The sequence below is a fragment of the Opisthocomus hoazin genome, chromosome 7 (assembly GCF_030867145.1).
Source record: "Opisthocomus hoazin isolate bOpiHoa1 chromosome 7, bOpiHoa1.hap1, whole genome shotgun sequence".
NCBI lineage: Eukaryota > Metazoa > Chordata > Aves > Opisthocomiformes > Opisthocomidae > Opisthocomus > Opisthocomus hoazin.
In genome coordinates, this window is record NC_134420.1 from 15986893 (window position 1) to 16013658 (window position 26766).

At 51.8% G+C, this 26766-nt stretch overlaps 1 protein-coding gene across 3 annotated transcripts in view; it reads left to right on the plus strand.

Annotated features, from left to right (window-relative positions):
• The first annotated feature begins 3694 nt into the window (after positions 1-3694).
• Positions 3695-26766, plus strand: part of RASSF7 (Ras association domain family member 7) — a 35185-nt gene continuing 12113 nt past the window's right edge. For 2 of the 3 annotated variants that reach the window (XM_075426399.1, XM_075426403.1), the window contains exon 1: positions 20444-20531. The gene's annotated coding sequence lies outside the window, so the exon portion shown is untranslated. Of the gene's footprint in view, positions 3801-20443; positions 20532-26766 lie in introns of those variants that run through there. The other variant, XM_075426401.1, reaches the window with a different exon arrangement.

Here is a 26766-nt window from a genome sequence, read left to right on the forward strand (position 1 = left end):
GGAAAAGTGGGGCTCACAGTTCCCTCCCTGTAAACTGTTCCCGCACCAGCGGTGCCAACACAACCTTCCTTCTCACCCCTGGCATTCTCCTGGGCTCTGGTTGCTCCGAGTGCTAAAGGGGCTTACAGGTTTTCATCTTTCTTTTTTTAGGTGTGCTTATCAAATATATACATATTCTTAGTTTTACTTTATTCTTATTCTTCTTTTATAATATTATGTATTCGAGGTAAGGGAGGCACAGGGAACTGGATCTTTGGCATGTTCCTGTAGGGCATTCTAGTCCAGAGAAAAGTGATAGCAAAAACTTTGGCTTTTGGAGTTTTAGGATTTTTGGCTTTAGTGTATCAGGCTGAGATAATTTTACCACTGTTACTTAGAGACTGATTCAGAATAATGGATCTGCTAGAAAAGATGGGCCACATTCCTGAGTTTTGTGGCTGATGTTATTACGCGTTTGAATTGATGGGACAGTTCTGAATTGCTTCACTCAAACATGCATTGAAAGAAGAATTGAATCAATAACTGCTGGGCCCTCTTCCAGCCCCTCGTGAAATAGCGCAGCTATTTCTCTCCTTCCACCAGCCCACCGGCTCTGGTGGTGCCTAGCTGGGGATTTTGGGCAGCTCCCAAAGGAGTAAACCGCTTGAAGAGAAATCACACTGTGCTGCTGCATCCAGGTACAGTCTTATCCCATCGTGCCGCTGCATCAGTGCCTGTGATGTATGGCTGTGGGTGGGATATCTGCACGGATAACAGGCAGAGCAGATCTTGCTTGGAGAAGCAAGAAGGGGAAAATCTGAGCCACTGGACCCTGGAAAAGACTACCCACTTGCTGCCCTGGATGGTTAACTGGTTGAGTCCACTCTACCCCACAACTGAGTCACTCTAGCACATTTCACTGCTATCTTTTAGCCTTGTTGCATGATGATGTCCATAGTGACATGGTGGAGGAAGTTTCTGCTGGGCCCCTTTTCCATTAGAACCCTTTCAAAAGGTCCGTGGTCAGATGTCCCATCTGTCTGGATGGATGTCCATTGTTCAGCAACACAAGATCTTTGCTGACAATTGGGCTGCGGGAGAGAGGTGCAAAAGGGGATTTTGTGCTGCTTCCCCATGCTGGCAGCAGAAGGAGTAGCAGCTTCAGCTCTGGAAGGAGCTGGTGAGTCCTGGAGGACAGAGCTGAGCTCACTCACCCAGTCCTCCAGTCCTGCCCATGCCTAGATAAAATGTGTGGGACTGGTCGGTGGTGGCTCCTAGCTAAGGAGTCAAGCCTAGGTCCTCCAAAGTATTTTGGTATCTCACATCCTTTGATTTCACCTGGAGGCAGGACTTGTCTCCCATCTAATGTGAGGCACTTGACTATGCCTGGTTACACCTGGCTCCTGCCTATGTGTAGGAGGGAGATGGCACCTCCAAGGGCTGAGTCAGCTGCCTAAGAGAGAAGTCGCTCTCGAGTGTGTTTTTACCATTGACTGAAAAGCTCCCCAGGAGACTAGGACCCAAGATGAGCTGCCTACGTTAAACCCTGCGATAAGAGATGGTGAGTCAGGGGGCTGGAATTTCACTTCTGGTGCGGATGAGGACAGATCAGTAGAGGATAAAGGGGAACACTTCTAAATCGTGTGCAAAAAGTGCAGAAATGGCTCTTCGTATGCTAGTACAACCCCAGCTCAGCGTTTCTGACAGCCTCATCTCCAAGGCCCACCGCTGGCCAGGGCTGGCCGTTTGCCTTTTGTATGGGTGCAGCATTGCAGCTCACTGTCGTGTATTGCTACACCATGGCAATGCCCCAGCCAGCCAGGTCTTACTCCCATGCAATTGTGTTCAGCCCTCATAACCTGCTATTAAAAGCCCTAACAGTACTGGTGGGGATGCCCTTTCATATCCACCTGGCTCTGTGCTGATACACACCTGCTCTCTTGCCACATTGTCTGTTCCCTTTGGGAAGACTCCCAGAAATGTCGTTGTTTTCACCCTGCTGCGCTGTGTGCAGCCGTGGGGCTGCAGCCTGGCCTGGCAGCTGCCACCCTCCCCAAACTTTGTAATCGGGATGATGGAGATGATTAGGGGATGAAATCGATCCCATTGCTTTCTGCAGTTGTCGTTCCCCTTCTCCTCCTACATTGAGCCAGTGGAGAAATCTGGTGTCTGAGCCAAATGAAGGATGTCTGTAACCGTGGTCCTACCAGCGCTGCCAGAGGCTGATGCGAAGGATGAGGAGAGCAACCTCAGAGCCACACGGACACCTCCTCATGCATTTGTGTACTCCATAAAGTCACCACAAATTAACTGTAGTTGTGTCCTGAAAATGCATGAGTTAAAAGTCCCTTACAGTCTCGCGTGGGCTATCTTCTGCAGAAACAGTGTCCCTCATTCATGAGGTGCTGTGCTGAGCCCAAAGGAGAGGAATGCAGAATGGGTGGCTGGTACTGTACAGGCAACACATGGGTCCACTGGGAAAAGGCTGCTACAGCTCATCTGCCCGCGGAGCAGAGCGGGGTGAGGAGCCAGCCTGGATTTGTTAATTGCTGCCAGCACTGGGTGGCAAGAAAACCAGCCTGAGTGCTGGCCGCAGGAGTGGAATGCACCTCGGTGGCGTAGCTAATTAACGGAGTGAAATGAGTGTTTGGGATGTGGTACAATGGAGAGGTGAGTCAGGCACGGTAGCACATGTACCTGATCCTACAGTTCCGCCCTCCAGCGCACTTAGACCACGCTTCAGGTCGTCTTCTCTTGGGAGCCGGGAAAACCTCAGTTGTTTTCTGCTAGGGAGACTAAATAACAGGCAGCAGCATTAGCAGAAACCGGGTACATTTATCCCAGGGGCTCAGCATCTGCTCTGGATGTGAGGGGTCCTATCCTGTGACTTCATCCCATCAGCAGTAAGGAGAGCCACACAGGTGCTTAGGTTGGAGGGTCTAAGGGGCCCGAGGGGAGGAGTTCTGCCAGGACACCCAGGTTCCTGTTGTCATCGCTATTGTCCATCCCCCTACCACCACCGCTAAGGTGACGTGGAGGTCTTTCTTCAGTATCTACTCAGGCACCTGGACCTATCCCATCTTGGGAAGGAGCTTGGTGGATCTAAGCCTCCACAGCTGTGGGCATTTGAAACGGACTGGTTCCCACCGCTGACATGGAAGGAGCAGAGATGAGAGCTGTGTGCGCCTTGGTGACACCTGCATGGGCAGGGAAGCCAGCCCTGAGGATGGCCCGTCCGCGCTGTGCGTCCCAGTCCCTTGTGCTTGCGAGGGGCTCAGGGCTCCGGTTCTGGGCTCTGTAGAAAACATCTTGCAGGGCCTGGCTGGGAGAAGTGCCCTTGCGACCGCCCCCGAGCCGGAAAGCATCCCTGAAGCTGCGGGTCCGTGCCCACGCTGCGCGGTGCGGGGCAGAGCTGGGTAGGAGAGGCAGCGCTGGAGACACCGGCGAGGCGGCCCCCGGGCGGTGGGCACGCAGGGAGGGCATGAAGAAGCGCCCGGGCTGCCGAGCTGGGTCCTGGCAGCCGGAGGAGGGGAGAGCTCCGCTGCCCCCCTCCGCTCTCCGGGCAGCTCGGCAGCAGCGGCTCCCAGCGAGGGGCGGCGGCCGAGCCCGCCCGCACAAAGGCAGCCGCCGCGGGCTCGGTCGCTGCTGTAGCGGCCTCTCGCCCGGAGCGGGCCGGCGGCGGGTGACGCGGAGCCGGTGCCGGCGGGGCCGGTCGGCCGCGGCTCGGGTTTGAACGCCGGGGCGTCCTGGCAACGCGGGCGGTGGAGCGGGCGGAGCCGGGCGGCCAGCAGCGAGGAGCCGCGCCGGGACCCCCCCTCCAGGTACTCGCTGCGCGGTCCCGGCCCGCCGCTGGGGTGGGGGGTATCGCTGCTTTGTGGGGGGTCTCGGAGGGGACCGTGCTGGCGGGCGGGGGTGCTCGGGGAGAAGCCGCGCGGAGGGGGCAGTCGAGGAGCCCGCAGACGGCTGTGAGGTCCGCTCTCCCGCCCCGGGAGGACGGAGCTGGGGGCTTCGGGCAGGGTCGCGTTTCCCGGGTCAGCCGAACTCGCGAACGCCCCGCAGGGCACCCAGGGCTGGGAGCTGGGACGGGAGAAGGTGGCCGTGACTACAATGAAGGACCTTTTCGTGCTGGTGCGGAGCTGCCCTGCTCTTCCCTCAGCGCGACCAGTCGCCTTGGAGCCGGGGGGGGGTGAGGAGGGCAGGGACCCCCAGGGCTCAGCCCCGTGCGGGGAGCCCAGGGGCATGGGGGAAGGGGGGCTCGGACTGTAGAGAAAGGGATTTTTCCTCCACTCGGGAGATGGGAGCAGAGATGGGAGGCAGCGCCTAGCATCACGTGTGTGAAACCATGTGCCAGCCATCAATGATGGGGCAGGTCCATGCTGTCCAAGACGAGGAACCCCCTCCCCAGGGTGGCATCCATCCCGGAGGAGCCTTCTGGCTCAGCAGCAGCTCGCAGAAGGGCTGGGGTCCTGCGTGGGTTCAGAAAAGCCTGGGTGCCGCAAGTAGGGGACAGAGCAGGCTCGCAACCCCAAGGCCGTTTGGGTCACAGCTTGTGTTATTTATCAGGGCTGGGGGCTGCTGGAACAAGCGCTTGCCATAGACCCGAAGGCACGAGGAGACTCGGAGAACTCCCCTAGCCTCATGCCTGTGGCAGAGGAGCAGTTCCGCCACATCCTGGCAGCAGGCAAAGACAGAGGGACATCACGAAATGAACAGAGAGGGGTTTGCTGACAGCGTGTCCAGGAAAGCTGGAGCAGGAGAGGAGATCCTCGGGCTGAGGGGGCATGTTTGATTTGCCCCAACCCCGAAAAAGCATTAGGAGTCTTTGTCCAGAGATCCCTCAGGAACACACCTGGCACAGGGCACACGCTTTGTCAAAGTGACGGCAGCCATCCAGCTGCTTCCCCCCCAGATCACAGCTGGATGTGTCGCTGGAGTGGGGCAATGGAGCATAGGAGCCATGCCGGACCATTTTCCATACAGAGGCACAGGGACTTCGGGAGCAGGGCTCCTCTGCCTAAGGAGTCCCCAAGCCAATGGTGCAATTGCCAAGCAGCCTCGTGATGGGAAGCAAACTGCTGGTTATCGCTGGCCTGGATTTGTAGCGATGACCTGGAGGTGTAAGATTAGCACAGCCAGCCCATCCCAGGGCTGGAGGCGGGTGCTAGGGAGAGGGGAAGGGTCATGCCTGTTGCATAGATCATTTTGCACTGTTTAAATGGGAATGTGTAGCACAAGTTGGAAGTTTTAAAAAAAGTAAATCCTGCGTCATACAGCGTTGCCAAAGTTGACAAGTTTAGAGGAGGGAGCCCTACAGCAGTATAGAATTTGCCTACAAGACCCAGTTACTGCATCTGTGAGAATCAATGATGCTTTTTGTATCTAAATAAAATTAAGGAAAAACGTCCGTCCCATGTAGTTAGAGGAGGTTTGACATAGATGAATCTGGAGATTCAGAGTCCTGAAGGTGAATGAAATAAATTGGGTATTTTAATTATTTTTTACAACAATGGTGTTTTCGGAGCCAATTTTTAAAGTTCAGCAACTTGGGACTGGGTGATGCTGCTGCTACTTCGACCAACAGCGCTCTCTGCTCCAGTTCGTTCAAATGAGCCTTGTTTCTCTGAACAGTTAAGCCAAGTACATTCTTCAGGCTTTATTAAACCCATGAACAGTAATGTCAGTCTGAAAGCCAAGAGAGAGGAAAACATACCCACACCTTGCAGGCCATGAACAGGAATAAATTCAGTGCCCTCTGCGTCTCCCAAACAGTTCTGTTGAGGCAGTTTATGAACTGGGGGCACTAGCCCCAGTGAAGCAGGACGTTCCCAGATAGTCATTAAATAGCTTGTCTTTCCTGGTGTTTTGTAGAATAAACACTGCCTGTTGCTTGCTAATAGCATCTGCTTTTATTTGAGTGGGATCATATTTTATACAATCCTCCTGCTCAGTTTGCATTTTTGCAATGACCCCAGCAAGTAATCACTCCGTGGCTGGTAGTAAATTCACTCCCAGATGTTTAATGATGGTATTTACTGTTGAGAGTAGGAGCTACCAGTTTTAGGGCTGTAGTGGTGATGTGTAGTGATTAGGGTGGGTTGATGGGACACAAGGCAGTTGGGTAATTGCTAGAGATGAGCTAGTGAACTCCCAGGTAATTGCACCTTACCTGGAGAGGTGTGTTATCGTGAGCGGTGTTTTAAAGGCAAAGCTGTGAGGTGTGTGAAGGACAGTCATTGACTCCGTATGACAGCACTGAATCACGACCAGGAAATTATCCCTTCTCCTTACCAAGAAAAATAATGCTTGATCTGTTTTGTTTCCTCTTGCTTTCTTAAAGAGGAAACACTTGTGGTAAGACTTGTGTGCCTGTCAGTCTGTGCCCCTCCCTTCTCTTCATACCCTTTAAACACTGTTGAGAAGTAGAGATGGTCTGCTTTGGGACATCTGCAAGCGTCCCGAAAATGGATCTTGAGGGGAGGGAAGAGAAAGGCAGACTCACTCACTGCCCCTGTGAAGGCCCAGCATAGACCTGACCTCTGTTAGACACCAGGGCGTTCTCATAGCGGAGGGACCCTGCCAAAGCTTACTCACCGGAAGGCTTCAGCGTGTGGATCTTCTCCACAGACGTGAGCCCCAAGCAATCCTGGTTCCCAGGAGAGCAGACATCATTAACAAGGTTGTTAAAGGGAGACATTAATTTTACTTTTAATGAATGTGGGTTCTGCAGGTGTTTGCGCGGTCACTCACTAGAGCCCCATTGGCCCTTGGGCAAGATTTCTCAAGTCCCAGCCATCTCTGTGCACATTTGGGCTCCTCAGGATGTTACTCAGCCGGAGTCTACGTGGAGCTGGTAGTCCTCACCTAGCCCTCGCATCTGGGGTTGTCTCCAGCTCTGCATCACCCCAGTGCCTACGGTCTCCAGCCTTGGCGATTTGTGTTTGTTTGCCCTGCGTAGCCCTCAGTGGAGAAGCCAAAATTGCTTTGCCTTCCCTGCTCATGGAGGAGAGGGCTGGAGACTCGATTCCTATAATTGCCACCATCTCCTACCCCGGAAAGGAGTAATCCCCAAAGCAATGGTGACTCTGGAGTCCTCTAATGCTTCTGGAGTCTTCATCAGCAGGTCCTGGAGGGGTTTGGGACAGATGCTGTGTGCATTTGTCTGTTTGACAGCTGGGAGGGTGGAAGCAAAACAGGGGGCAGAGCCTCACACATGCTGCCAGGAGGCGAGCAAGTGGCAGGTTTAGGCGGGGGCTTTCCCAGCAGAGCCAAGGGGCTGGTGGTGTTGCTCTCACCTCACCTGAGTGAGCAGCTCATCAGGTGGGTCTGGTACTGGGAGTGCTCCGGTTGAGTGGTTTGTTATCTGCTACAGCTTTTCCATTTTGCCTCATGGTTAAGAGACAAAGACGGGCAGTGTGCCTCTGCTCTCCATTTTAATGAGCTTTCCCTGTGTAGTATGAGAGAAAAATTGCAGCAAAACCAGCAAAACAATCTTCAGCACAAGATTGTTCCAGTGATGGGGAGAAAATAAGTAGTTTGTGGGTCCAGGACCACCCAGGAGAGGGGCTGCTCTTAGCCCAACAATGATTTAGGGGGTTTAGCAAGTCAGGAGTGACGAAGGTAAAGCTGTGACAAGGTTATCTATATATTATGACTTCTGGGCAACTGGACCAGATATTTCCAGGTACAGGCTGATATAAAAAGCAGTGCTGGTCCAGGCTGCTGTAGCTCCATTGATGTGCCTGGAGCTGTTCTACTGCTATGGTTAGCGATGGGAAAAGTGGTTTCAGCTGTTCTCATCCCCCAGCCTGATACAAAGACTTGCTCCTCCACCTTCTCCTTTGCTGGCACGAGCATTTCCCTGACTGCCTGATGCAGAGGCACCAGTGTGGCGAAAAAAAATAACCATTTTCTCCCCTGGGTTTTTTCTACAGCTGGAGCAGTCCTTGATCCAGTTATCTTCACCACAAATAGTGCGATGTCAGGCCACCGCTACCTGCTTTAAGCAGTCCGAAATATCAGCTGAGATGAGAGGTCATGGATGGATCCTTTCCCTACTCTTTCCCGTGGTGCTGTTAAGGGAAACACATGCTGATTGTGGTTTTACTAGCCATTGCCAGGTGTTTGAAATTAGTTAGTGTAGTCATTGGCCCAGGACCACTCAGTCCAGTGGCTGTGACCACGAAAGTGCTGAGCTGAAGCAAATCCCTTGAAATCTGCTCTCTGGTAACAAGATGAGCACCAGGCTTTACGACACCATTTTTGAACTTGAAGGTAGTGAGGTACAGGCAAAGGTCAGAGCACAAGATTCAAAGGCAGGAGCTGCCTCTACTGACGACTGCTTTTTGTCCCAGGGCAAATTATTTAGCTTTCCTTTGCCCCGCTCCCCTTCCATCCCCTTTCCAAAGCAGTTGTCACACAAGGGCTAGGGAGAAGCTTGCAAAATGCCTGCTGAAGTGCTTTGAAGATGGAAAGCAGTATGCACAAATGATAAGTTGTACAGGCAATATAAACAAACCTGGCTATACATCTCCCAGGCTAAATGAGGAAGGAGGAAGCGTTAACTGGTGGGTGGTACCCACCTCCTAATTACAAGGCTTGTCTCCAGATCCCTTCAGTGCAAAGCATCCTCTTGGCTGAAAAACGGCTGACATGGTCACACCTGAGCAGAGGTAAGGGAGGAAAAACTTGTCACACGAGTGAACTGGAGTGGTCAGAAATTTCCTTTGGGAGGAAGGGGGTGAGTGGTGGGTGCCGGCAGCAGGTTGGAAATGGTCTCCTGGACCACCTCCAGACCTACCTGTTCTGCTGTATCTGCTCTTGCTTCTTGTCTGGTGAGTTTTTCCAAGTGATTGCTGTATCGTCTTGAGGGTCCCATAGGATCTGAGAAAGTCCTCCCTGTAGCTGCCATTAGGTTCGATTTATCCTGACACCTGATTTTTGGGGAGCAATCTCTGGCTCTTTGGTACTCTGTTGGTCCCAAAACAGTTTGTCGTCTCAAAAAACCAGCACAGCCCCAAAGTGTGAGATTGAACAAGTGGGTATGCTTTGCTTTCTGAACATTTGTGGTGTTTCTGGGTCACACTTCTGACGTGCCTTTGCAACGGCAGGAGTTAAAACCTGATGATGCATGTGTATGTGCTAAGAGAAGTGAGATATCCATGTAATCAGCTACTGTTGGGGTGACAAGAAATACAGCAGATGCTGTGAGGGCTGACAGATCTTCTGAGATCAGCCCCAGCCAGGTGTCTTGGTCCTCTTCCACAATGCCTGTGGCTCTCTCCTGACTGCCTCTCCTTGCATTTCACACACGCTTGTGACCTTGCCCTAAACCGAAGTCATTCTCGCAGGCGTAGCACCTGGAATAGGTTTGCAGGTCTGGCCCCTTGTTTCAGCCAAGTATGGCAGCAGTTGTGTGCACGGGCAGGGAAGTGCAAGTTTAGCAGCCTGGGACCAGGGAAAGAGGGTGCAATTCATGCCCCTGCCTTTGATGCTTTGTAGCTTGGGCAAAAATCAGCTGGGACCAGTTGCATGAAGACATGTAAGTACCTAAAAATGTAGGTTGATGCCTGCGTGCTGTTTATTTTGCTTTTAAGCTGTCTATGAGATTTTTGTTCTCTGTCTGGAAAATAGGAAGAAGTATCTTTTCTCTCTCATTTTATTAGTCTCCTCCAGCCTGAAAGCTTTTGGGGTAGAAGATGTCCCTGTATGTGAGTGAGTGCATGTTGCGGGCCCTGATCTCAGGTGGCGACTTGTACCGAATCATGCAAAACCAGCTCTGGAGGTGAGAACACCTAGATGCTCTTTAAGCCTTGCAGAGCTGCATGTAGTGGAGGATATTTTTTCCCCGCTGAGTGTTTAATTCCCACAGCACTATGGGGAGAGGGGGGATATCTGTACCACCTGGGTGTTCCTCCATCTCTCACTGGGGCCGAGCAGCACCCGTTCGCAACCAGTGCTTCGCCTTGGAAACCCCTGAGGGGTGCCAAATCTATCTGCTGCCTAGTTTCTCTCCTAGTCTGCATGTTACAGCCTGGGAGATTATGGCCACCACCCATCCAGCTTGCCAGACAGATGTTAGAGACACTGATGGATGTATCTGCTCTCAGATTAAAAAGCTCTTTAAAAATCATGCCCAGCCAGCTGTGGTCATCTGCCCTGTTAGCTTTCAGTCACTCTCTTGAAGAAATCCTCTTTTTTTAACTCAGCCCTACGCTTTCCTACAGTCTTCTCCCGCTGTTTTCTGCCTGGCAAAGCCCCAGCAGCAGCCCTCGAGCAACGTGGCACGTGTAGTGGAAACAACTTTGGCTGACTGGGATGCTTTTGCGGGGAGCCCAGGTGCTGTACACAGTACAGTGGGGAGGAGAAGACGCCTCCAGATGGAAGTTAGAGATCTCCTCCTCCTCCTCCCTTTTTTCTCCAGGATCCAGCAATTCAGTGATTATGTCAGCATAACTCGGTGGCCTGGGGAAAGGAAGGAGCTGGAGCCTCTGTAGCATCAAGCAAAAGCCTTACGTTGCTCTCGCTTGCCTGTTGCAGGCGCCTGTTTATGTCTCCTGGTTATAGAGGGAGAAAAGGAGCTGCATGGGAAGGACTCCTCAGGACAACTCCTTCAGGAGCAGAGTGGGTGCTTTCTCCTCTGCATTGGACATTTGTATACCAGCTTGGCCTGCCCCGGTGTCTCTGATGGGCAAGCTCTCCCTTGGCACGGATTCTCCTGCGTTTCCCCAGGGACCCTGAGGGCTAGCCATCCCTGGAGTGCCTTCCAGGGTTCTTCATCCTGCCAGAGACTGTAACATCATGGGCTGTGCAGGTCTCATTCCTGCCATGGGTTTGCCCTGCAACAGCAGCAGCAGGGGTGTGCTCGTTCCGGCAGTCAAACTAAAGGCTGGTAGGCTGCCCTTCTGCCTAGGTAGATTTAAAAGTCTAAGAGCTACAACGCTCAGAAAATACCTCCTCCCTTGGCAGGAGATCTGCGTGAGAAATTCTGGCTCGGAGCTAGTGTTGTGTTGGGACAAGGATGCTGGGATGGCAGCGTTAGTGGGGGATGGCTGTGCCTGCGTCACTCATGGTGGTGGAGGGGAAATCCTTAACCCGGGAGAGCAACATATAAATTATCTAATCAGTAGATAGATAAAGCATTATTTCTACTAGCAGTGTAAATTAAGCTATTTCTCCCCACCTCCTTCCAGATTTTACCAGCCTAAACTGAAATTTCCTGTGCAATGTTTTTTTCCCTGCTAAGGCTTGAAGGAACTATATTTTCAAGCAGCCAGTGACTTATTTTTTCTAAAAATCTCAATTTTCCCCTGAAGTCAGCTCAGAACACCTGTCTCTTGGAAAACTAGGCCCCTTTAAGATGTCTCAGGCTGCTTTGAATCACTAACTGCTTCTGAATAGGCAGGCCAAATGCTTTATTACTTCAAACTCCCATAGCAATGCAAATCTGTACAGCTGAGAAGCCCCTTTCCATGCATGGGAGCGATGGGTACAGATAAGGATTAAAAATGGAAACAAATTCAGCCCGGGGGGTCCTCTTTGTTCCTCCCTGCCCTCAGTGGGGTTGTCAGGACTACATTTGTTCCCCTGCGTCTTTTTTGGATGGGGTCCAGTGCCCCTTGAATGCAAAGGCAAGAGGTACGGTGGCTGGAGAGAGCTGGATGAGGTCCTAGGTACATACATATTTCATTGCCCATGCCAGGCTCTGTATTGTCTTCTCTCCCTGGTTTCACAAAGGTGGTCTTTTCTAAAACTCCCCCTTGCTGAGGGCAATATGCTGCAGGCTTCGTCCAGTCTAAAATTTCTGGCTGTTGAGTTGTTTTCCACTTTCTCTGAATGCCAGTCAGGCGTATTTCCCATGCCTGGTGGGAAAAGGGGGGATGCTTGGTAGGAAAAGCAGGACCCTCCGGAAAGCCATTTGGAGGTGCCAGCGTGTGCCGTGGCATGTCCTTCTCCAGGATGTTGCATGGGTTTTCGGACTGTGCTGGTTCACGCAAGGTGTGGGAGGTGAGCAGCACTTGGCAGAGCCTCATTGGTGCCAGGTTGCCCCTGACTTCTTTAACTAACCCACAGCCTGAAGGCAAATTGTGACAATTAGAGGTGGAAAATCTCGGTAAGCAAGGGCAGTCTAAATCCTCCTTTTTGCTTAGATCGCCAGTTATTAGAGCTGCCTGATGTGTGCTGAGTATGGCTGCACTCATAAATTGCCAAGAGCTCAGCATTATGGAAGTGAAAGCCAATTTACTGACTTTCCAGTAGAAAGGAAGATATGTGCTGAATGTGCATCTGTTGGATGATATTTCTATTTCAGGCGTGCTGCTAACATACAAATGGAAAAGGAACTTTGTTTGCGTGATTTGTGTAGTTACTAGAAAACCTTGGGTTAAGTATACAGCAATACTTTGTAGGTATCAGGTACTATTTATCCTTAGCATAGTAAGTAAAAAAATCTATTTTCTCTCTGACTTTCCAAGTGAATTCCAGTTGACTGAGATACATTAGCTAACCTACTCAAGTACTCTGGACATGGAGAGCAAATATCATATACTGACAAATAATGTCTTCATGTAAAATCAATAGCTAATAAGAAATTACTCCCTTGAGGATAATAATAATTTATCTTTAAAATGAAAAGAAAAACTGCAAAATTTTGTCAAAGAGGGAAAAAACCCCACCTCTGCTCCTCTTTACTTAGGCATTATTCTTTCTGTGTTTCAGGTATATGTAGGACCCACCTAGGACTTGAAATAACTAAGGATAACTATTGTTATCCTACAGGGGTTTGAGCTTTTAGAGATAGGTTCCAATCCAGGTGTAACTACCTTGCTGAAATGGCATCTTTGTGCATAACCTTGGTCTTTCTAGCTGGGGGGGAAAAAAAAAAAAAAGAAAAAAGAAAAAGATGGGTTTGAGTGGAAAAATAACACAGGACAATTAGAAACTAGAGAACTTGCCTGTCCTTTGCAGGCATGTGTCTAGAAGCAGCCTTGGGCATCTAAGTCAGTACTCAAAGCAGTTCGTGCTTGGGACCTTCCTGGTTTCCACCTGAGGTCCCCACGTGGGTACTGCCAAGGCACAGAGCTGGTGCAGGACTGTGCTGTGCTCTGACACCTGGTACCAGCAACCACAGCAGAGTGAGGCCGTGGGAGAGGATCTCTGCTTTTGGTGGTGTCAGAGGACTGAGAGACTGGAGATGTGGGGCTGGCTTGTGTGTAACATGGGCGATTCTGAGAGCGCAGGCTGGCACGTGGCTTCTGAGGCACGGCATTGGAAAAGCAATTTGGGACCAATGGGAATGGCACCAGTAGAGAGTAGCAAAAGGTGTCCCGAAGGGTGGAAGCCAGGCTCAAGTGCCCTCCCAGTGCGAAACTGGGAGCCCAGGCAGGGAAGGCGGTGGAAAGGCTGTAGCGAGAACTGGAAAAACCTGCTCACACCAGCCGGGGATTCACATTACTCACACTGGTTTAAAACAGGTCACTGTTTACTTTGGTTTCAAGGCAGAGATGGCCAAACTGCCTAAAGCCTGTTTTCAGCCTAGCTTAGAGCAGGTCCAAGCTCCCGCGTGCCTGCTTGCTGTGCCGCTGCCCCCATGCTCTCCTAACCCATCACCAGTGCGAGGCCTAACCGGGGGTTTAAGTCTTTGTAAAAAAAGGCTGGGCCAGGGGCACGCACACAGGCGTGTTCCCCAGCCCATCTGAGGGACAAGCGGTGGCACTGCATCCAGGCACTTGCACCTCCTGACCTGCAGCAGGCTTTGAAGAAGCTCACCCAGCAAGTTTGCTGGTTGAAGCTGGACAGGAGTCGGCTTCTGGAGATGCTCCCCATTGCAAAGGAAGAGTCTTCTGCCTCCTCCACATGCCATTGCAGGTGAGAAGCTCGTGGAAGTGGTGCAAGCTGAAGCTGCCCTACTTCAGGTATCATCCGCACTAGCACCAGAAGCTGGGCCAGGTGTGTCAGCCCCATATGATTTATCAGGTTATCACAGTCAAATGGGTGTGAGTAGTGCGGGTGAAACCACGCTCTTGTTGGGAAGAAGGAGGAAAAAAGAAGCTAACAGAGTTAGAAATCAGATTGTCCGAGGCTAAAGGCTGTACCTGCTTACTGGGCAGCAATAACAATAATTTACCTTTGAATCGCAATAATTCATCATAATGCTTTGCACCTATCTCATGAATCCTTGCTGCTTATCTCACCCCTCTTGTTTGGAGATCTGAAAGCACTTCATAAACATTAATTATTCCTCCACACTCCTGCAAGCAAAGTAAACATCCCCATTTTGCAGGTAGGGAAGCTGAGCTCACCTAAGGAGAAGCAACTGAGCAGGGATGTAGGATACCAAAGAGCAGGTCCCTACCCCAGCCTCTACCACAAGCACCTTTCTGCAGAGGGCTCTGCAGTGCGGGTGTTAGGAACATAATCCGGGGTAGTTCAGACCCTCAGCCATGCATGTTTCTGTGCTTATCATTGTTTGCAGGTGGCAGGAAAGGTGTAAAAAGGGCAAGGGCTGCTCCTGCCTTGGAGATGTCTGCAACAACGGTGCTCATCACTATCTCACCACCTTTAAGCCTCCACCAAGGGGACCAGGCACCTGCCAGTGTGAAGTACCTGTCATTATTCGCTGTAGGACTCTCCCTTTCTTAATGACTACCTTAATGACCCTAATCTGTTGGTGTGAATGTGGTTAATCCCACAGCTCTAGGGACTGACAGTTCAGAAACTTTTCCTCTCCTGCCTCCTCACAGCTCACTTTGCATCCTAACCTAATGCACCAGGCTGAGCTGGTGGGGCTTGCTCAAAGCAGAAGACACAGACCTCTGTCCTGGCTGCGAAATAGGGCTGCTGTGAGCAACGAGATACAGCGGTAATGAATCAGCCATCCATCTCCTCATCATCCAACCTCTTTGCTTGGGGATGCGACATGCGTAGTGCCATCCCGAAACAAGATGCTTGAAGTCAAACTAGTGCTGAAGTGCTTTGATGGATCTTGGTCCTCGAGGAAGAGAGAGACCAGCACCGTGGATGTGGTGTGCAACAAAGATGTAAATTAAGGGGGGGAGGTCCTTCTGAAAATAATGAGCCTTGGCAGCGGAGGGGAGGATGAGACGCTGAAGGTCCATGCGAGGCTAGTGGTAGCCTATTGGTAGGGGTTTTTTTGGTTTTTCTGGTTTGTTTTTTTTTTCAGAAACTAACAGTTGACTTTTGGAAGCCAAATGGATGCCAGCATCAGAGCAGGAGGAGGGTCATGTTTCATAGACAAGTCACGGTGGATTAAATGTAAATGATTCTGCAGCTTGATGGACAAATGGGATCAGTGCCGGGAACCCCAGTTCCTGGTGGGGGATGGATTAGTAACGGGTACCAGAGCATTTGCACACAGGGAGGGAATGAATGGCAAGGCAGGGAGGTTTCCAGCACTGCCCTGCCTGTCGCACTGCAAGAAAGAGACATCTCTGGGCTCAAAAAAGAGAGGTCAAGCCTAGATAAACACCAGCTTGGTCCACCATCAGAGAATCACTGAGGCATGAAGAAAAACTTTAACAGCTGCAATGCTGCTTTTGAACCTCCTGGTAAAAGGAAGGGTCAGGAGGTCAAAACTTTCAATGCCTCTGGGAAGGAGAGGACTTTTCCTGGCAAACCTTTGAAAAACCCGAACTAAATTAGCATGACCACACTGCTAAATGCTTGGGAAACCCTGACAGCTTGGGTCGCAGGCTCCCCCAGCAGCAGAGTGGGAAAGAGATGTTGCATTCCCATACTCGACAGTCATAATTAATGGGGCTATTTCCTAGGCAAAAGGCAGATCTTGAGGACCCTACCCAGCACCTGGATGGGAAATAAAAGCTTGAGGGATGTGCCCTGGGCGTCCTTTCTCCTCCTGACTCCATTGTCCTCTCACCATTCTGTTTCTGCCGTCCATTTTCTCTCTCCTCACATCCATCCACCATTGCTTCGGCTGTTTCTTCCTCACCCGTTCCCGGTATCACATGGCTCAGCTCGCTGTTGTAGTGGGGAAAGGTGATGAAGCTGTAATGACCCAGCCACGCTCTCCCCTGGGGACACTGGATGGAACCCGGGAGCTCAAACCTAACTACACCTCTTTTTTTTCTACTTTTTATTGCAAAAGGGATAAGCAAGAGCCCTGCTCTGCACTTTGAGTAATTTGCTTCCACTTTGAAGGCAGATTTTGCTGGTTTGGAGGTTTTGCAAGAGCCGTTCTAGCAAAGAGCAGGCAACACAGGTTTTGGCAGGATGTAAGGACCTGAGATTTCTGGCTCTGACCCCATCATGAGTTTTTACAATGCTGCCTTTCCACTTGCCTCCCATTTGTCTGTACCATGAGTCTCCTGGGCACCACTTTTCACGAGACCCTTTACAGGTCATCTCCCTTCACAGCTCCCACCACCATAGGTGTGGAAAGCGGGTAGGCACATGCACACGTTGCAGCTGCTGCTGATGTTTTTGGAAAAGTGCTGTATGCCTGTGAGATGCAATCCAAATACGTAAGAAGACAGCGTAGCCAAAAGGTTTACTGTCCAGGGCTGCAGTCCTGCAGGCTGCTGTTGAGTATCCCCGTTCCTGTTGCAGCCATGGGAGACAAGTGCTCATCAACTTTTGCAGTCTTGCTGCAGAAGCAGAATGACTATTTCATTGAATAAAGCAGGAGGACAAGAAATGTATCAAATTTCAGAGGCCAGAAGGCCTGCCCTTGAAGGACAATGGCTAGTCTTCCCACCAGCCCAAGGTCTCTCCTTCCTGCAAGCCCTAACCCAAGCAGGGCTGCAGGTGAGATAGGCAGGGCACAGACGGGGATATGTTGGCAGTCAGCTGCAGTAGCTCTGCGGTGCTGAGCCCCGATTCAGCTTTCCCATGATGCTGCAGCATCTTTTCTTTCTTATGTCTCTTGTTGTCCTAGAAACAGAGGAAAAAATTCTTCCAGACAAGCCCTTTTGTTACCCTTGAGGCAGCATCTTCTGTCTCTTAGCAAAACAGTGTATGGTTGCATAATAAAACCCTTGCCAGAAAAACAGTGGTGGGTTCAAAACCTTCCAAAGAAACCTGGAAAAACTTCACATCCTCCAAATTTTCCCGAAGTCCTAAGAGTGCTGAAAGGGTCAATAGGCACTTCCCAACCCTGCTACAAGTACACGCTGAGCAACAGGAGGCAGTACTCCTGTATGTATACTACATATATATAAAAAATATTTTTAATCTATATATATTTGTAATAATAGGTGTAATTTTTATATTTATAGGTCCTTAATTCTGGCTTTGAATTACAGCTCTTGAGGTGGGAGGGGGTGTTTGCCAGAAGAGAAGGTCAACATGCCGTATGGTACTGGCCACTTTTCTCTCCCGGTGCAAGGACTGCCCTGGAAATGCTGGGATTTTGGGGGCAGTTGTCTTTGTTTGAGAGGGAAGCTCGTCTTCTGGGGGTAACGTGCCCTTCTGTGTGCTGAGCCAGGCAAGGGATGCACTGGGTAATTTCTCTGTGGCACATGTTTTAGGAAAGAATGACGACTGACGCATTTTCTGAGGCTCGTGAGGTCCGGAGGCATGTTCACAAGGTCTCAAGGAGTCCACAGCAAGGGGAGAAGGAGAGGAAAGCACCATGGGTACCGTGCAGCCCTTGTCCCCCAGGAGGAAGGGGACTGCAGCTCCTGCCTCTGGCAGTGCCTGGTGGGAGATGGTGAAAGAACAGGTGACATTCAGGTAGGCAAGAAGGTTTGATAGCTGTGATGCTGACCACATCAAGCTCCTGTGGAGACCAGTGGATGTGGAGCATCTCTGAAACTCTGACTTCTCACCCTTTCTTTTTGGAAATGGGCCTCAAAAAGAAACTTTCCTCTACCCTCCCCTCCATCAACAGCTCAGAGGGTTTTGGCTTTTAGCACAAAGCCAAAAAACAACAGCTCTGCACATTCTGATGCCTCAAATACCTGTTTTCCCCTCATCCCCCACACTGATCATGCAGTGCCACAGTACAGCGTGGGCTAACACTGCTGGCTTGGGTAGCTGTCTCAGTGGGGATGTGCTCTGTTAAGAGAAGTTATAGCTGGTCACGAGATGATGACCTGCTGCTAGTGCACGGTACATCTGTACTTATAAGGAGGTTCTTTGTGCAAACATTCTGTATCTTAAGAAGCCTCAGAGCAAGGACTCCTCCTGTTGCACTCCTGAGCCCATCAGCAAGACAGCATCATCTGCTTTGGGAAAACTCAGATAAGGTTACTATCTCATCTGCAATAGGGAGGCTGCTGGGAGAGACCAAACAACCTGCTTGGATGTAATTCAGCTGCTCAGGATGCGGAGATAGTTCCACTCTCCTCCTGAAAGCAGCTTAGCTGCTCAGTCTGCTGTTAGCATGTGACTTTTCAAAACTTCAAGATGCATCGTTGGAAAACCCAGCGAGGAACCGGCAAGCACAAACCCAGAAAATCAGCTCAGTCACATTTCCTGGGTCAGTCCCTGAAGATGGCCTCGGCACCACAGGAGCTTCTGAGCTTCGGGAATAAATCTGCAGGTGGGCTGAGACACTGCAAGAGTTGGAGGAGGTGGTCCATGAGTAGCCAGTCTGGAAGAGGTCACCAGTATGAAACTATCCCCTAGACACTTTCACCCCTCAGTTGACGGAAGACGTGGAGAACTCTCTGTAGGATGGGGGATCAGGGGATCACACAGACATGTGGGTGCAGAGTTAGAGGTTTGTTTGTTTTTCACAGTAATAGATTTACCTTTATGAGTGAAAAGAGATTTCCAGTCTTTTTACAAGCTGCTAAAGGGAGAAAGATTTAAAACTCAAAATCTTTTTATTAAAAGAAAGACAACCCTCCTTGCTAGTGGCAAATGAACCTCTGCTCAGTTTGTGTCTGATTAGGATCTCAGAAGAGTATCCAAGCTAATAAATAAGATATGTATCTCCTGAGAACAGCTTTTGTTGTTTTCTTATATAGATCTTTGTTCCTCTTGCGCTGCAAGGTCTCCAGGGCATGGTCCATGTTACGGAGTGCCAGATCTATTATCTGATTTTAGGAGATCGTAATTGTGAGGAATATGTCAGAACAACAGAAAACTTCATTTAAAAACCCAATTAAAGCTGCCGAGTGACAGCTACATACTCACGTGGTGCATCACCTCCTAATCCCAGCAGCTCGCATGCGGAGAAGCAAGTAGTTAAGGATATTGTAAACCTGACGAGGTCCATGGGAGATGGGGGTTTTTCTGACACACGTTAGAAATTAAAAGTTAATACATATTCTGTGATGGAGCAGCAGCCCTAAGATCCGTTTTAGAGCAGACACCTTGGGACCCATGGTCTGATTGGTGGGTTATGCTTTCTCATGGGTGCTAGGACATTTCACAAGAGCTTCTGGATAAGGAAATATAAAGGTAACTGTGTGTCCGCCCCACTGCTGGAGATGCTTGGCACTGGGGTTGCACCAGCATGGGCATGGCTGGAGCACCCTCGCCAGTGGAGACAGCCAGGATAGGATGCCGAGGCTGATGCCACCACGGTTGTCCTCATTGTTTGGCGGGCCATGGAGGAAGGGCATCGGTGTGCAAGGCAGGAGAGCTTTCCGGTGGGTGATTTTGGGAGCTAGGATGGGAAAAGCAGGTGGAGGGAGGAGGTAAGGAGTTCCCAAAGCCTCTGGCACAGCAGCAGGCACCTGCTTCTTCCCAAACCGGCTGAACCTGTCTCCCTGCCGTTGCCGCTCTGCGGTTACGGAGCCCCCGGCTGTCTGAAAGGGGGTTTCCACTCCGAAAAGGGGTTGTTTCCCCCCTCCCACCAGGGCACCTGCCCAGGCAGGTGGGGGTCCGGGCCCTGCTGTGGGTGCTTAGGTGCTGTGGCATGCTTTGGCGTGCTTCCAGCCGGGAGCAAGCCTGGCCACATGGCCCAACGGCACCGGGGGCTGGGGGCAGAGAAGTGCTCTGCGGGTTGGGGGGGGTGTGTGTGTAAAAAAGGGAGAATTGAAGACTTCTTTTGAAAAACATGATGATTTAAGGCTTTTTTTTCATATATATAATTTAAGGCCTTTTTTTTAAATAAAAGGAGAATTTAACACTTTTTTTAAAAAAGTGTTTTTCTTAAGAGTGGGGTTGTTTTAAAAAGATAATTCAAGACTTTGGGGGGAAAAGGACAATTTAAGTTCTCTTTTTTAAAAAACAAACAGGAGAATTTAAGGCTTTTTATTTTAAAGGAGAATTTAAAACTTTTTTTAAAATGGAGAATTTAAAGAGGGGAAGTTAAAGGCTTTTAAAAAAATTAAGACTTCTCTTTTAAAAAGGAGAAATTGAGACTCCTTTTTTTTTAAAACCCACGGAGACTGCCAGGCTTCGGGGCGCTGGGCGCGGGGGGAGGGGCGGTGCTCACCTGGCCCGGGGGCGGGGCCGGCGGGGGGCGGGCCCGGCGGGGGCGGGGCCTCGGGAGGGGGCGGGGCGGGACTGCAGGTCGAGGCGGCTCAGCGCTGCGGATCGGAGCGGCGGGACCGGATCGGAGCGGCGCGGCGCGGCGCGGCCGCCGGAGGGAGGAGCCGTGGCCGCAGCCGGGCCGGCGGCAGGTGAGTGCGCGCCGGTGCGGTGGGGCCGGGCCGGGCCTCCCGGCGAGGCGCCGCCGCCGCTTTGCAGCACCGGGGCGCGGCGCGGCCCTGCCCGCGGCCGGCCCGGCGCCCCCGGAGGGGGTGGCTGCTGCTGCTGCGGTGGCGGGGCCGCTGGCTACGGGTCTCCCCGGAGCGAGCCGTACCGGGACAGCCGGCGCCTCGCCCGCCTGGCAGGGCCCGCCGGGAGTGACCCCGTTATTTCGGGGCTGCGAGGGGCAGCGATCCGCCCGGGCGTGCGACGAGGGGGTAGCCGGCGGGCAGAGCGCCTGCGGAACCCCACGGCGCTTAACGGGAGCCTAGGCTGGGGCGGCTGGGGGCGGCTTTTACACTGGCGAGACCCCAAGCCCCTTTGCCACCCGCCCAGTGCCGCGCTGGTCGTGTCCCGGCTGGTCGAGCACCGGGAGGCTCTGCCTCCCGCCTGCCCGGGGCACTGGGAGCTGGCACCAGCATCCCCAGCAGCTCTTGCCACCACCACGGCCCACCCAAGCCCCACTCGAAGGAGCAGCGTCGCAGTCCCGCTTAGCACTGAAGATGCTGGCTAGAGCAGCTGAGGTGGTCTGGGGTCTCGACTGCCCGCACCGGGAGCCTGCCCTGGCAGTCTGCACCCACGCGCAGAGCTGTCCGTCCTTCCCTGGCTCCCTGAGAAGAGGGCTTGAATTCCTCAATAAGAGCCTGGCTCCTCGCCGCATACTTCTGATGCCTTCTGTGAACTCTGCCGGCAGGTTGTTTTGTAGCTCTGCTTGTGGCCTGCTGCGGGTGGGAGGGGAAGCTCCACTCCCTCGTTTTTTCCCTGCCCCGCGACAGCACTTTGTAGTGGCACGTTGTTAAAAACCCCACTGCAGGTTAAAAACCCAGACGTGGGTTTGAGGGTGGTATTGCATGGAGGAAGGGGTCATGGCCGTACGCTTCTCGCTCAGACAGAGCGGCTGTCTCCAGCACAGCCCACGGCACTCCCCTCGGGATGGCTGGTCTGGGGAGAAATGAGGAAGAGGCAGGTGGAAACAGGTGAGAAACGATCTGAAGAGGTGAGATGGGAGCGCTGGCTGTGCCTCGCAGTAAACCAGGGCCCGCTCCCAGGGACGCCGGTGCTAACGGCACGCTTGCGGGCCCCGGCTCAGTGCTCTGCCGAGACTTGCCGGACCCCCGGGCCCCGGGAACATGTGGCAGCATGACCGCCAGAGCTCAGCGGTGAGATGGCAAGGTGCTGGATCGGGGCAACGATGCCGCACGCGCCCGTCCGCCTGCCTTGCAGGGTCACGCTCCTCAGGCACCGAGAGCTGCGGCTCTTCGTGGGGACAGGAGAGCACACGCGTGCGTGCACATGCTGTATCTGCGGCGGTTACGAGCAGGAAGCGTGTCCGAATGCTGCTTGCCTTCCTTCCCGGGCAGTGCTGGCGGTGCCTGCTCGGGAAGGGGCTGTGGGGAAGGGGGGATGCTCTTACCTTCTGCTGGTGCCGCTGGAATGCCAGGAATGCTCCCGCATCCCGGTTATCTGCCGGGAGAGCCAGAGCAAGGCGCCTGGTCTCCCTTGCAGCGTAGCTCCGCTGGCTTCCCCACGCCCTCTGGAAAGAAATAGCATGGAAATTTCCCCCTCCCCCCCCCCCCCCAGTGCATACATCTTCCTAAAGCGTTTCTTCCACCTTTTCATAGAAAGCTGCAAGGCCGGGGAGCGTGACCTGCAGCACCTGCGGGTGCCCAGCACCCTGCAGCATTGAGCGCTGTGGGTCTGGCAGTCCTGCACTCTGAAATCTCCTGGCAAAGGGGTGCTGGTCGGTCTGAAAAATAAACCTCTTCGCAAATAAGTACGAGGGAGACATGGGAGTTAGCTCTACACAGGGCTTGACCAGGGGGATCTGAGCAACAGTCTGACCCTGGGCGAATAAAACAACTTAAGAACTAGGTCTGATTTATTTTAAATTCTTTTTTTTTCCTTATGCTTAAGAAAAGCGAGTTATGGCTGTGCTCAGGTGCTTGGTAGCTTTGGATACCTGCAGGCCCCAGCGAGCATGCTGGGGATCTTGCCAGGCTTGACCAAACCTTCCAGCAGCGGGTGGCAGCCGGACAGAGCGGTGCGGCAGTGGCCGGTCTGAGTCATCCCATGGTGCTCCCTTCCCTGCACTTTGAAAGATGACTTGACCAAAAAAGGTAGCGTGGTGTAATTGCTGAAGATACAGGGATTTAGTGCGCCCAGGCAAATAGAGGAGCTTCTGTGCCGATGTATTTTGGGGACTGGATGTAAAATGGGGTTGGGTGGGAGCTGGTCTGCTCCGGCAACATATGTGTTGTCCACCTCCATAATGGAGACATTGTCGCGGTTGCCTTCACCGTCATGCAGAGAAATGTTGTCCGGGTGCATCTGCTAGGGTCCCTTCTGGTTCATTTCATCCATATTTTTCAATGCCCCTCTGCCCTGTCCCATTTGTGTCTTCTGTGGGGAAAAACCTCTACTGGTTGCTTTGGAAATGACCCAAGCCCATGTTCTGCTGTGTCCCCATGTGCCAGAGGTGGTGATGCTTTAGGACCAAATCCAGACAAGGGGTTGATCCTCCGTGGCTGGGAGGACACGATGTGCGTGCTAAGGCTTCGGAGCAGAGTATTTCCTTGAGTTGTGCGGTGTCGGACACTGTGGTGAGCTAGAAAGAGATCCAGGTGCTGCTTGATGATGGGCTGCTCTATGCCCAGGTTTAAATGAAGGCGTGAGGGACCTTTTGAGTATTAGCTCTGTGTGCATGCATTTTTAAGAGCATCTTTTTAAGGGATGTTCCTTCATCTGTCCCAACTTGTCTATGCTTTTGTAAACCTGTGTAGTCAAATTAAGGCATAAGCGTGTCTCTACAGAAGGTTTTTAACAAAATCCTATTATTGTAAATAATTGCTAACAATTTTATGTCCTTCCATTTTTCACATGCCAAGTTCATGAGCTTCTAAAAGCAGCTGATTATCTGGCTTTTTGTGGACTGGAGTCAGCACTTTCTTGAGGGCTGGGGTGAGTCCAGCTGCCCCAGGCTAGTCGTGTAGAATAACTCGTTGCTTCAAAAAAAGAAAGCAACACTTCTCACTTGAAGACATGGGTGGATCAGCCCTGAGCTGGAAACTTTGGGGCAGTCGAGCACTGCCTGAATTTGGGAAGGCTTCCCCTGCTGCTTTGTAACCCTGTGCAGTGTAGGACCTGCTGGAGCTCTTGGTCTTAGGAGCCACGTACTCAGACCTCCCCGTGTACCCCCAAGTGCCTGCTGCGTAATTGGGAGGACTGGCAATGGGATGCTGCAGTGCTCTCAACTTCTTTTTGGGGTCCAGAGTCCCCTGTGGAGGTCCCCCATTATGTTAGACCTAGCACTGTGCCTCTCAGCACAGGGCCTTTGGAGGTGCCTGTAGCAACCTATGGGAAAGTATCTGGGTCAGCAGAGAAGCCCGGTGAGTGGCAGCCTCCTTCCCATTGCTCCCTGCTTTTCCTGCCAGCCTGGGGAAGCCGTTGGCAAGGGCTGGGAGCACCCAGCTGATGTTGTGAAGCTGCCTGGCTGAGGGATCGCGGGGAGAGAGTTTTTTAGGGTTCTTGCTGGTTTAATGATTCCTGCTGGGAATATCGCTTTCCCCGGGAGGTTTGAGTGCACAGCATGGAGCTGGTCTCTGCCTCTGGATGCTTGCCCGAGGTGGCTGGTGGTATGCAGGGTGTTGGATGAACACCACAGACGTCTCTCGATAAGAATAACGATGGGTTGGGTTGGTTTTTTTGGAGACTTTGTGGCTGCTGTTTTCACATGCTGATTTTTTTTATTTTCTTTTCCAAGTTCTGGCAATGTTGGGAGGTGGCAGTGCTGCTTTCTGCAAAGAGCTGAACATGCTTGCAGTGGGAAGGCTGGGCAGACCAGGCGATGTGCTTTTACCTCTTTGCGTGTCGTGACTGGTGCTGGCTGGTTCCTGCGATGAGAACCCCCCCTGCTTCTCCGAGGGACAACTTGAGCTTGATTAATTGTCAGAAAGCAGCTCATAGTCTCCTTGGGCTCTTGACCAGTGCATCCAGGTCTTTGCTTAATGGTTTGTGCCTGTAGAAAGTCAGGTGTTTCCCAGGCTTGCTCCGAGGACGTCTCTCCTTCTTCTCCTACCTGCCCTGATTTCTCTGGGACGAGGCTTCCTCAGGGCAGCTCGTCGAGTTCTGGAGGTCCCATCCCAAAGGGGTGGCTCTGTGAGGGTTTCCCAGGGCTAACCCAGCCTGGGCACCAGGTTCTACCGTGTCATACCCGGTCCAAAGTGTTCCCACCTGCCCCACCATCAGTAGGGAAAAAAGCTGTATCTGTGCAGGGATTTGTACCACAGAAAGGATTCCTGCAGGGCAGGTTGGTTGGTTGTTTTTTTAAAAAGTCCTTTTCTATTGCTCTTTCTAGTCTTTTAAACAATCTTACAAACTCAGCATCTTATGTTGTGGAAGCACGCTTGCTCACCCACTCTGGCAGAGAAATATCGCTGGGACCCGGGAATGGATGCACTAGAAACAACATTGCTTTGTGTCTTTTGAGATGCTGCACGCTGAGGACTAGTTGTCCCTCAAATCTAGTTTGCTTCAAGTGGCTTTTGGAGTATATTAATGCAATTTGAGGATTGCCTAGGCTGCAATGTTGGACTTGGTGCTGCCCTCTTTGACTTCATTTGGCTTTTTAGTGACCTGGAAGTATAAAGAAGTTGGGGTACGAGGCTCAAAAGGCTGAGTTTCCCCAAAGCGACCCCAGGTGAGCATGATTTGCCTGAGGACTAAGCTCCTAAATGCTTCTGAAAAATGAAGATATTTTTGTTGCATCTCCCTCTCTGCGCAGGCGGGAGGGCCTGTGCAGTCCCCGGCACTGGTTCCCATCCCATCTTGGTCCTTGGGGTATCAGTGAGTGCTGGCAGAGCACCCGACCCCCAGCATTGGGAAGGAGGGCACCTGCATGTGGAGCGGGAGGTGGAGCCCATTGCTGGCATCAAAACCCCTTCGGCCAGAGGTTCACCACCTCCCAGCAAGGCGGTTTCAGGCATTAAAGTTGGTCATGCAGCCATGGTCTCCATTGCTTGTTGAAGGACAGTGACTTGTACCCCTGACGGACGGCCCATTGCATTTTGGTGCCAGATAGGGGACTGAGTTGCCTCTTCAGAGATGTGCCTTCATGTTAGTGCTTTAAGGAGCTTATTATCCCTGGGTGGGTTCAGGTGGGGATTGATAGCACCTCTGCCTAATTAATTGTGTTCCAGGTAGTGTGAAGGCAGACTTCTGAAATACCCAAGTGTCTTATCAAAGGTCTGGATTAATGCTGGGTCTCTTGTTTATTTGACACTGCATCTGTGTATGTGTGAGAGGAAAGAAAGGAGTGATTTCAGCTCTTGGCAAATGGTCATTAAAGGCCTTTTTAATCTTAGAGTTATAAATAAATATCCATGGCGGCATGCACCTGCATATTCATTAATGCATCCTCTCCTCCGGAGAGCCAGCAGTGCATCCCTGGCGAGTGGCCGATTTCCGAAGCAGGGTAGGAAACTGTGAGTTATTCTGGAAATGGAAAATAAAATCTGGAAGGTTTATCCCTGGTTTTGCATTTGCTAATTTGTTAATTGCCCTCTCCCCTAGGATGAGAATTAGAGGGGAAAGAGGATTACTGGTGGCTGCTGCTAGCTCTTCTGAAGGAGGCTGGAAGGCAGGTTGGAGGGAGAATATTTGTAGACCATTTGGCTTTTTCATGTCCCTGATCCTACTCATAGAGGAGGAATCAGAGCCTGAATTTTCCTGTAATTCTATGGAAATGAAATTCTTGATCTCTCTGAGATTACACGGGGAGAGCGACAGGTCAGTGCCTGTCTCTGCTTGCCTAGTAGGTGGCCAAGGTGTATCTCGTCCTCTGGTCTAGACCAGGTGAGCATCACAAGGAAGCTGCACTTTGGGGGTCATTTCTGGAAGCATTGGGAGAGGTGGCTCATTGGTTGCGTTTTCCCCACTTTGGTCTTGGCGTTGGAGGGGGAAAAATGGAAAATTGGAGGAAATTGAAACGCTCCTCCTCTTTGAATGGGGAGGAGAAAGCAGGTAACTTGGGTACTTCAGAGTGTTTCCAAGGCTTGAACAGGCTCTTGCATCTCCAGATTTGCAGCATTCCTCCTGCGTCCCATGTAATGAGAAATACAAGCTGTGTTCCGACCTGGGGAATGGCCTGTGTGTAGTAGTGGGGGAACATTC